Source organism: Penaeus japonicus, unplaced genomic scaffold (assembly GCF_977035675.1).
Source record: "Penaeus japonicus unplaced genomic scaffold, GWHDUDI00000001_assembly GWHDUDI00000037, whole genome shotgun sequence".
In the NCBI taxonomy this organism is placed as follows: Eukaryota; Metazoa; Arthropoda; class Malacostraca; order Decapoda; family Penaeidae; genus Penaeus; species Penaeus japonicus.
The window spans coordinates 3,233,962-3,243,961 of record NW_028234439.1 but is presented as its reverse complement, the minus strand read 5'-3'; the positions used below and the strand labels follow the sequence as shown (position 1 = coordinate 3,243,961).

The 10,000-nt window shown below is 37.5% G+C and overlaps 1 long non-coding RNA gene across 1 annotated transcript in view; it reads left to right on the top strand.

Annotated features, from left to right (window-relative positions):
• Positions 1-10,000, top strand: part of LOC147467157 (uncharacterized) — a 47,367-nt gene that overhangs the window by 37,160 nt on the left and 207 nt on the right. Inside the window, exon 3 of the long non-coding RNA XR_015190636.1 lies at positions 9,850-10,000. This exon is cut by the window's right edge and continues 207 nt beyond it. This is a non-coding gene — a long non-coding RNA (uncharacterized LOC147467157). The remainder of the gene's footprint in view (positions 1-9,849) is intronic.

The following is a 10,000-nucleotide window of genomic DNA, read 5'->3' as shown; positions in this document are numbered from 1 at the left end:
TCTCTCACCTCTCTCTCTTTGTCTCTATACAAATCTCTCTTTAATCCCCCTTTCTCTATTTTATTAATTAAGTCAAAGGGAAGGAGGAAGTCTAAGGTTAGGTAAGCCTTATTAAAGCCTAGTACACACTTGTAGACCATCTATAGACACCGTTCTTTGTCTCGTCTAACGTCCACACTTCGATTTGAATTTCTCGTCTAGTCTCTGTCATTACATCATGGGGGATATTGCTCTGTGTGGAGTGAGTTCCTGCTTAGCGCTAATTGCAAGTGAAAGAAACTAGGCTTAATACACACTTGTAGACCATGTTGCGCGATTTGGTCTCTGAGACGTGTCTAGCGTTGTCTACGTAGACACGTCTATAGACCAATCGCCGCCTACGAGTCTGTTGCGAGACAAAAAGTCGCAGGTCTATGGTCTCCCGATCGGAATGGGAGACAGCATGCAACGGTAGACATGTTGCGCAACATTTTGCTAGTGTATACGACATCTGCAACGATAGACGAGACACGTCGGACTTCCCAAGCGTGCCGGGTGCCTTGCGGCCGAATTAACGCTTTTACATTGTTTTTTGAAATGTGGTCAAACGAAAAGGTATTGAAACTAATCGAAGATTATCATGCTTCTAGCTGTCTTTGGGACGTGACGAGTTCCGATTATAAAAACCGCGTAAAAAATAAAATTGGCACTTGAATCACTGGCTTAGATATTCTAAAGGTGTGCATAAGGCTCGTGAAAGAATCTCCACTTGCTAGGAAACGCAGTAGAGGTTAGGCGGGTGAAATTTCGAAAACCCATGGCGTTTTCCAGTCTTAATTTACTTAATAATGAAATACCGAACCTAGGTCCTTCTGCAAACACTTAGCGACTCCACCAACGTTTACGTTTTCTCGTTCTTTCACTTGCAATTAGCGCTAAGCAGGAACTCACTCCGCACAGAGCAATTTCCCCCATGATGTACTGATAGAGACTAGACGAGAAATTCAAATCGTAGTGTGGACGCTAGACGAGACAAAGAACGGTGTCTATAGACGGTCTATAGACAAATCGCGCAACATGGTCTACAAGTGTGTACTAGGCTATTATAAGAGACAATACAACAGATGTTTTCTTAATGATATATACTATGTTTGTTGATGTTTTTTTTTGTTTTTTTTTTTATCTCTCTGCGTTGAATTCTAGGTATTTTCATGTTACTGACGACTAAATATTATTATAGGAATGTCGTTGCCAACAAAAATATGTGTAACGAGAATTCCTTTTGATGTTGGGGTAACGTTGCAAGCACGTGTTCCTTGTCAGTGTATTCTCTCTCTCTCTCTCTCTCTCTCTCTCTCTCTCTCTCTCTCTCTCTCTCTCTCTCTCTCTCTCTCTCTCTCTCTCTCTCTCTCTCTCTCTCTCTCTCTCTCTCTCTCTCTCTCTCTCTTCTTTACCCCAAGCGACCAAGACAAGTGCATTGTCTATTGTGTCAATGACGCAATTGCAACATGCACTTACAGCAATAATCTCTAGCCAAAAAAGGATAACCAGAATGAAAACTGAAGAAGCCATCACCCAAACATTTATCATTACGCTCCCTTTGAAATTACCAGAATCAATAAACATCTTACATACACGAGAAAAAAAAACCCTACATATTCAACTCTTCTGATAGCTTAAATAACTAAGCAAAGAAACGTAAAAATAAAACCCTCATGGCTAGTAGACTCGAGTGCATAGACTTTTATACGAGGGTTAGTCATGGCGCCTGGCAACCGGTATGCGCGGCCGGTCCTGTGTCCCGCGAAGGCATATAAATGAGCTGATTGCTTAGCGAATGGTGATGAACAGTTGTTGTTTTCTTGGTGTTTTCTTTTTGTTTTCTTTTTGTTTCCTTGGTTTTCGTTGTTTTCTTTTTCTTTTCTTGTTTTTCGTTGTTTTCTTTTCTTGTTTTTCGTTGTTTTCTTCTTGTTTTTCGTTATTTCCTTCTTGGTTTTCGTTGTTTTCTTGGTTTTCGTTGTTTTCTTGGTTTTCGTTGTTATCTTGTTTTCTTGTTTTTAGTTTTCTTTTCTTGTTTTTCGTTGTTTTCTTCATGTTTTCTTGTTTTTCGTTGTTTTCTTCTTGTCTTTCGTTGTTTTCTTATTGTTTTTAGTTGTTTTCTTCTTGTTTTCTTGGTTTTCGTTGTTTTCTTCTTGTCTTTCGTTGTTTTCTTATTGTTTTTCGTTGTTTTCTTATTGTTTTTCGTTGTTTTCTTGGTGTTTTCTTATTGTTTTTCGTTGTTTTCTTATTGTTTTTCGTTGTTTTCTTATTGTTTTTCGTTGTTTTCTTCTTGTTTTTCGTTGTTTTCTTCTTGTTTTTAGTTGTTTTCTTGGTGTTTTCTTCTTGTTTTTCGTTGTTTTCTTGGTTTTCGTTGTTTTCTTCTTGTTTTTCGTTGTTTTCTTCTTGTTTTCTTTTTTCGATGTTTTCTTGTTTTTCGTTGTTTTCTTGTTTTTTTCGTTGTATTCTTGGTGTTTTCTTCTTGTTTTCTTGTTTTTCGTTGTTTTCTTGTTTTTTTTTCGTTGTATTCTTGGTGTTTTCTTCTTGTTTTCTTGTTTTTCGTTGTTTTCTTGGTGTTTTCTTCTTGTTTTTCGTTGTTTTCTTGGTGTTTTCTTCTTGTTTTCTTTTTTCGATGTTTTCTTCTTGTTTTTCGTTGTTTTCTTGGTTTTTCGTTGTATTCTTGGTGTTTTCTTCTTGTTTTCTTGATTATCGTTGTTTTCTTGCTGCTTTCTTCTTGTTTTTCGTTGTCTACTTTTTTTTCGTTGTTTTCTTCTTGTTTACTTGTTATTTTCCTGTTTTGTTGTTTTGTTTATTTCTTTGTTTTCTTGTTTATCTTTATCGTTATAATAGTGACAGCTTTGATATTACTATTGTCGTTATTGTTGATATATTTTTTTTGTGTGGGGGGGGGGTTATCATCATCTTTAGATTAATGCTGATGTTATTTTTATTATTGTTACTCTTGTAGCTGTCAATCATCATTATCAATATCATTATCATTATTTTTGTGTTCCTATTATCTATATTATCATTATTGCTATCTTATAATTATTGTCGTCGTTGTTATTATTATTACTATTACTGTTGTTATTGTTATTATTATCATTATTAAAATGATAATAATTATTATCATTATCATAATGATTATTATTGTTTTTAGTATCATTATCATTATTATTATTATCTTCATCATCATCATATCATTATCATTATTAGTGATATTATTATTATTATCATTATCAAAACTATTATCATAATTATTATCATTATCATCATCATTATTAATGATTACCATTTCCGACATGATCATTAAAGTTAACATCCTATTCTTACTTACTCTTTTCTGAATGTTTGTAAATTCGCAATAAGTAATGTTTGAAATTCGCACCAATAATAGCAAACCAGTTGCGAATATGGAGGGAAAGAGTACATTGCATGGCGCACTGCAAATAACGCCTCGCATGACAAGGCAATGAGAGGTCACTCCACGCTGTTGTCATGAAAGGACTGACATGGAACCATCTGGCAGCTGGTCCTGAGAGAGTCCTTATTATCATTAAGTTAATGACGGATCTTGTGTATGGGAATGTGCATTATTTTGATATCTTTTTTTTTTCTTTTTTTTTTTTGTCATTGTTGGTATGTTATTTGTTTATTGTTTTTAGAAGACTGTTCATTTGTTGAATTGTTATTTTATTCGGTTGATTACCATTACAATTACTATCATTACTACTACTACTATTATTATTATTATCATTATTAATAGTATTATCATTATATTTTCTAATCTATGGAAGTAACTTATTTGAGTAATGAGAAATATTTTCTGATTAATCTGATTCTGATAAAATTACTTCCTCGATATCAAACCAATAATGAAATAACAAAAAACCTTAAACACGAGACGATCAGTAAGAGGGAAAAAAAATCATATAATTTTCTGAATGACGAAGGAAGTTGCTATTCTGAGTACCTTTATTTTGATAGTTTAATAGCTCAGTAGTGATGTTAAAGCATATAATCGAAAAATGGATATATATATTATATATATATATATATATATTATATATATATATATATTATATATATATATATATATATATATCCACAATATATATATATATATATATATTATATATATATATATATATATATATATATATATATATATATATATATATGGATATATATATATATATATACATTATAATATATACATATATATATATACATACATATATATATATATATATATATAATTTAATTAAGATGATGATGGATGCGTTTCATCTATGACTGTATGTTTTGTTTGTATTCTTTCAAGATTATCGCTTAATGACTTGCTATACTTTCATGCAATTCCTGTATGTCATTCATTTGCATGACTAATTGATTTCTGAACCGGTCTTTCAAATGAGGTCCGGCGTTTCTTTGATTTTTTTTTTCTTATCTATCTATTTTTTTGTAAGTGTTCCGTCAGTCAGCCGTCAAGATGTCGTGTTTGAAGTGTTTACTGATAATATGATTAAGATCTCCCGTCAAAAGATTTTTTTTTTTTTTTTTTTTGATTGAAAGAATTTTTATTTAGATTATCATATTTATAATGATTTTGCCTGTTTGTATCTTTATGATGAATTGATGATGATGGTGATGATATCGATGGTTATGATGATAAGGAATATAGGTATAATGATTTTGATCATGATGGCAATGATAATAGTAATGATAATGATAATGATTATATCAATATTAGTAATACTAATGATGATAATTATTAATATCAATGACGATAAGGATATTGATGATAATAATGATAATAATAACAATGAGGATAATAATAATGACAATAAATGATGATGGTGATGATAATAAATGATAATGATATTAAAGACAATGATGATAATAATACTTTTTACGTAGTCTATTTCGAGATGCAAAGACTTAAAATTGACATAGTTTCCCCGAATGACAACTTCAAAACAAGAATGCTACATTTTTTTCACAACAGGAGAAAGTTGAATAAATACCATGAACCAAAAGTATATTGTAGCAGATTTATTACATAATGTCATATCATGTACATGTCACTGACCTGTATAATGGCGACATGAAAAACAACTTTAGGTCTGTAATGGGTTTGTTACGATGACTAACCACGTCCCAGTTTTTGCATCTTGACAAATAAACATTAATTTGTTTGCCCTCTGACCTACAAGAGAGGCTTTGCTCTCCTTCTGTGACATGGTGGATATGATATAGAAACATTAAAAAGATATTATTTTTTTTTCCAGGGAATATTCATCATAGACATATACAAGCAACCAGTAACGAGGGATTTTTTTAGGGAGGGGGGATAGGGGGGGGGGGTCGAAGACTCACCTCCAAGTAGAATCGTAAATAATCTAAAGAATAGTCAGAATTTTAGTCTCAACGACAATGAAAAGCCTGTCTCAAGAGGGGACATCACATGGTACTCATGCTTAAAGCAAATCATTGTATTCGTCAAATATAATTACGACCTTGACAAGAACCTGCCTGGTCAAGATTAAGCGGAATTCATTAAGAAAAATTAAAAAAAAAGAGAGAGAGAGAAAAAAAAAAAAAATATATATATATATATATATATAATATATATAATATACACACATATATATCTATATATATATATATATATATATATATATATATATATATATATATATATATATATGAGCAAGAGTGAGAACGAATAATTCTACAATGCAACATGTGCAACTGACGTTTTGATTGTTACTTCTTCATCAGAATCAATGTAGTACAAGCGGGGGGGAGGGGGGGGGGGGCATTGCCTGGAATGTTTAACAGAATATAAAGAAAAAAGAGAGAAAGTGGCAGCATATGATTTTGTATTCAAACTAAACTAATTTCAAAATCTAAGGTATCTTTATTTGGAGTGATAACAAAAAGTATTGTAGGTTACATATCTTGCATTGGAGAATTTATTTACGTTCAAGTATATATTTGTTGATAAGGCCTTGTTTATATGTATGTATATATATATATATATATATATATATATATATATATATATATGTGTGTGTGTGTGTGTGTGTGTGTGTGTGTGTGTGTGTATGTGTGTGTGTGTGTGTGTGTGTGTATGTCTGTGTGTATGTCTGTGTGTTTGTTTGTCTGTGCATGTGTGTGTTTGTGTGTGTGTTTGTTTGTTTATTTATGCATGCGTGTGTGTGTGTGTGTATCTGTGTGTGTTTGTTTGTGCATGTGTGCATGTATGTGTTTTGAGAAAGGGAGCAACGACAGCGAAAAAACAAACAAAAAAAGACGAAATAGAAAACAAAACAAAAGAAAGAGAAGAACCAACATCAACCACAAATCTCTAATCACAATCTCGTTCCATTCGTCCCGATAAACATCTATCACTAGCGCGCACAGAATTGCAACATCTATCACTATCTTGCACAAATTGCAAAGCCCTTTTTAATTCCCATCTGGAGTTGCACTTGTCCCTTTCAAAAGAACTCCAGATGAAGACTCCGTTGCTGGTCTGAAGGGCATGTCACGTCAATCACAAGGAGTGGCGCTATCACAAGGAGTAGGAATTGGGGGAAAAGGGGCGAGAAGGAAGTGGTGGAGGAGGAAGAGGAGGTGGAACTGGTGGTGGAAGAGGAGGAGGAGGTGGTGGTGGTGGTGTAAGAGGATGAGGAGGTGGAACTGGTGGAAGAGGATGAGGAGGTGGTGGTGGTGGTGGAAGAGGTGGAGGTGGAACTGGTGGTGGAAGAGGATGAGGAGGTGGAACTGGTGGTGGGAAAGGAGGAGGAGGTGGAACTGGTGGTGGAAGAGGTTGAGGGGGTGGAACTGGTGGTGGAAGGGGATGAGGAGGTGGAACTGGTGGTGGAAGAGGAAGAGGAGGTGGAACTGGTGGTGGAAGAGGTGGAGGGGGTGGAACTGGTGGTGGAAGAGGATGAGGAGGTGGAACTGGTGGTGGAAGAGGATGAGGAGGTGGAACTGGTGGTAGAAGAGGAGGAGGAGGTGGAACTGGTGGTGGAAGAGGAGGAGGAGGTGGAACTGGTGGTGGAAGAGGAGGAGGAGGTGGAACTGGTGGTGGAAGAGGAGGAGGAGGTGGAACTGGTGGTGGAAGAGGATGAGGAGGTGGAACTGGTGGTGGAAGAGGAGGAGGAGGTGGAACTGGTGGTGGAAGAGGAGGAGGAGGTGGAACTGGTGGTGGTGGAAGAGGAGGAGGAGGTGGAACTGGTGGTGGAAGAGGTGGAACTGGTGGTGGTGGAAGAGGTGGAGGTGGAACTGGTGGTGGAAGAGGAGGAGGAGGTGGTGGTGGTGGAAGAGGTGGAGGTGGAACTGGTGGTGGAGGAGGAGGAGGAGGTGGTGGTGGTGGAAGAGGTGGAACTGGTGGTAGAAGAAGTGAAACTGGTGGTGGAAGAGGATGAGGAGGTGGAACTGTCGGTGGAAGAGGAGGAGAAGGTGGTGGTGGTGGAAGAGGTGGAGGAGGTGGAACTGGTGGTGGAAGAGGTGGAACTGGTGGTGGTGGAAGAGGTGGAGGTGGAACTGGTGGTGGAAGAGGTGGAGGGGGTGGAATTGTCGGTGGAAGAGGAGGAGAAGGTGGTGGTGGTGGAAGAGGAGGAGGAGGTGGAACTGGTGGTGGAAGAGGTGGAACTGGTGGTGGTGGAAGAGGTGGAGGTGGAACTGGTGGTGGAAGAGGAGGAGGAGGTGGTGGTGGTGGAAGAGGTGGAACTGGTGGTAGAAGAAGTGAAACTGGTGGTGGAAGAGGATGAGGAGGTGGAACTGTCGGTGGAAGAGGAGGAGAAGGTGGTGGTGGTGGAAGAGGAGGAGGTGAAACTGGTGGTGGAAGAGGGGGAGGAGGAGGTGATGGTGGTGGAATAGGAGGAGGAGGTGGTGGTGGTGGAAGAGGTGGAGGTGGAACTGGTGGTGTAAGAGGATGAGGAGGTGGAACTGGTAATAGAAGATGTGGAGCTGGTGGCGGAAGAGGAGGAGGTGTGAGAGGGGGAGGTGATGGTAGTGGTGGAAGAGGAGATAAAGGTGGTGGTGGAAGGGAGGGCCAAGGGGTAAGGAGGGAGGGAGGACCAGGAGGGAGAGAGGGAGGGAAGGAGAAAAAGAGGTAGGGAGAGAAGGAAGACCAGGAGGGAAAGAGAAGGAGGCAGGGAGGACCAGGAGGGAGAGAGGGAGAGAAGGAAGTAGGGAGGACCAGGAGCGAGAGAGGGAGGAAAGGAGGGAAGGAGGGAGGGAGAGAGGGAGAGAAGGAAGTAGGGAGGACCAGGAGCGAGAGAGGGAGGAAAGGAGGGAAGGAGGGAGGGAGAGAGGGAGAGAAGGAAGTAGGGTAGACCAGGAGGGAGAGAGGGAGGAAAGGAGGGAAGGAGGGAGGGAGAGAAGGAAGTAGGGAGGACCAGGAGGGAGAGGAGGAGGAAAGGAGGGAAGGAGGGAGGGCCAGGAGGGAGAGGGGGAGGAAAGGAGGGAAGGAGGGAGGGAGAGAGGGAAGTAGGGAGGACCAGGAGGGAGAGGGGGAGGAAAGGAGGGAAGGAGGGAGGGAAAGGGGACCAGGATGGATAGAGGGACGGCCCGTTGGAAGAGAAGGAGTGAGGGAGGATTAATCAAGAAGGAGGGAAGAACCTAGGGAGCGAGAGACAGAGAGAAAAAAAAATTAAATACAGGACAGTCAAGGGAGAGGAATCACGAATAAATTCTCTTTTATCTTCGTATCCATCAATTTTCGCAATATACTCATATCTTTTTAAAACTACGGAACTCAGTAAGAACATCCAAAAACATAGAATGCAGACTGTTGATAAATTCATCACGTAATTTCGGGGAAGAGGGAGTGCCTCTGGAGGCATGATGACCGTGCAAGTTGGTTGCTGTTGTTTATCTGAGCGTAACACGGCTGATTATCTTTATGAATATTCATTACATTGCTTTACATCTGAATCTCTCTTAAAGTTGGGTTAGTTAAGATTCTATCTGACAGATGAAAATACTTGAGGGATTTTTTCGTTTTTTCAGATTTTTTTTTTTTTTTTTTTTGGGGGGGGGGGGGGTGAAGGAGAGAGGGATTTTTTTTTCTCAATGGGGGGGAGGGAGAAAAAGGAAATGGGGGAAGGAACGAAAAAGAAGAAGGCGAAAGAGAGTAGTGAAAAGAAAATACGAGAGAGAAGTAAAAAGTGTTAGAGGAAAAGACTGATAATGATGATGATAATAAGATCGCAATGATAATAATGATCATGTTAATAATGATAATGCTACTACTACTACTAATAGTTTATTGCCAATATTGATAATGATTTTAGAAGTCAACAGAAAAACATTAAAATATGTATATATATATATATATATATATATATATATATATATATATATATATATATATATATATATATATATATATATATATATATATATATAAAGGAACCATCGAGGTGAACGACACTGAGTGATTAAAACTTTTCTTTTATATATTAACGACTTTGGATTATGACGTCTATGCATTTTTATTTCATTTTATATATTATCCTTTGTGTATTTGTTTTTCGTGACAAGAGAGCTATAACATTTTCCTTTTTCTTTTTTTGAGAGTGAGGTTTTTTGACTACGTCTGTTTATCTATGATAGTAAGTCTGCATTTTTATAATATAACGTCTTTCTTTCCCTTTTTATATGATTTTTGAACTATGTACAGTAGTTTTTTTTTCTGATAACTTATGTATGCGACATTCATATTCTTTTTCTCTTAGCAAAATATGCCATCGGTTTTCTGTTTTTTGCTTTACAAGAGATAAAGATATAACATATTTCTTTCTTATTTTTCCCCAGGTGTGGTTTCCTGTAACGATAAAGACAGAAAAGATAGACACCGGAAATGAGTCGCACGTAAGTAGCATATCACTGCTTGTTATCTCTGAGAGAAGTGAAATCAATGAATGATTATTAAAACAAAAATAAGGACATTAAAGAATCACATCCG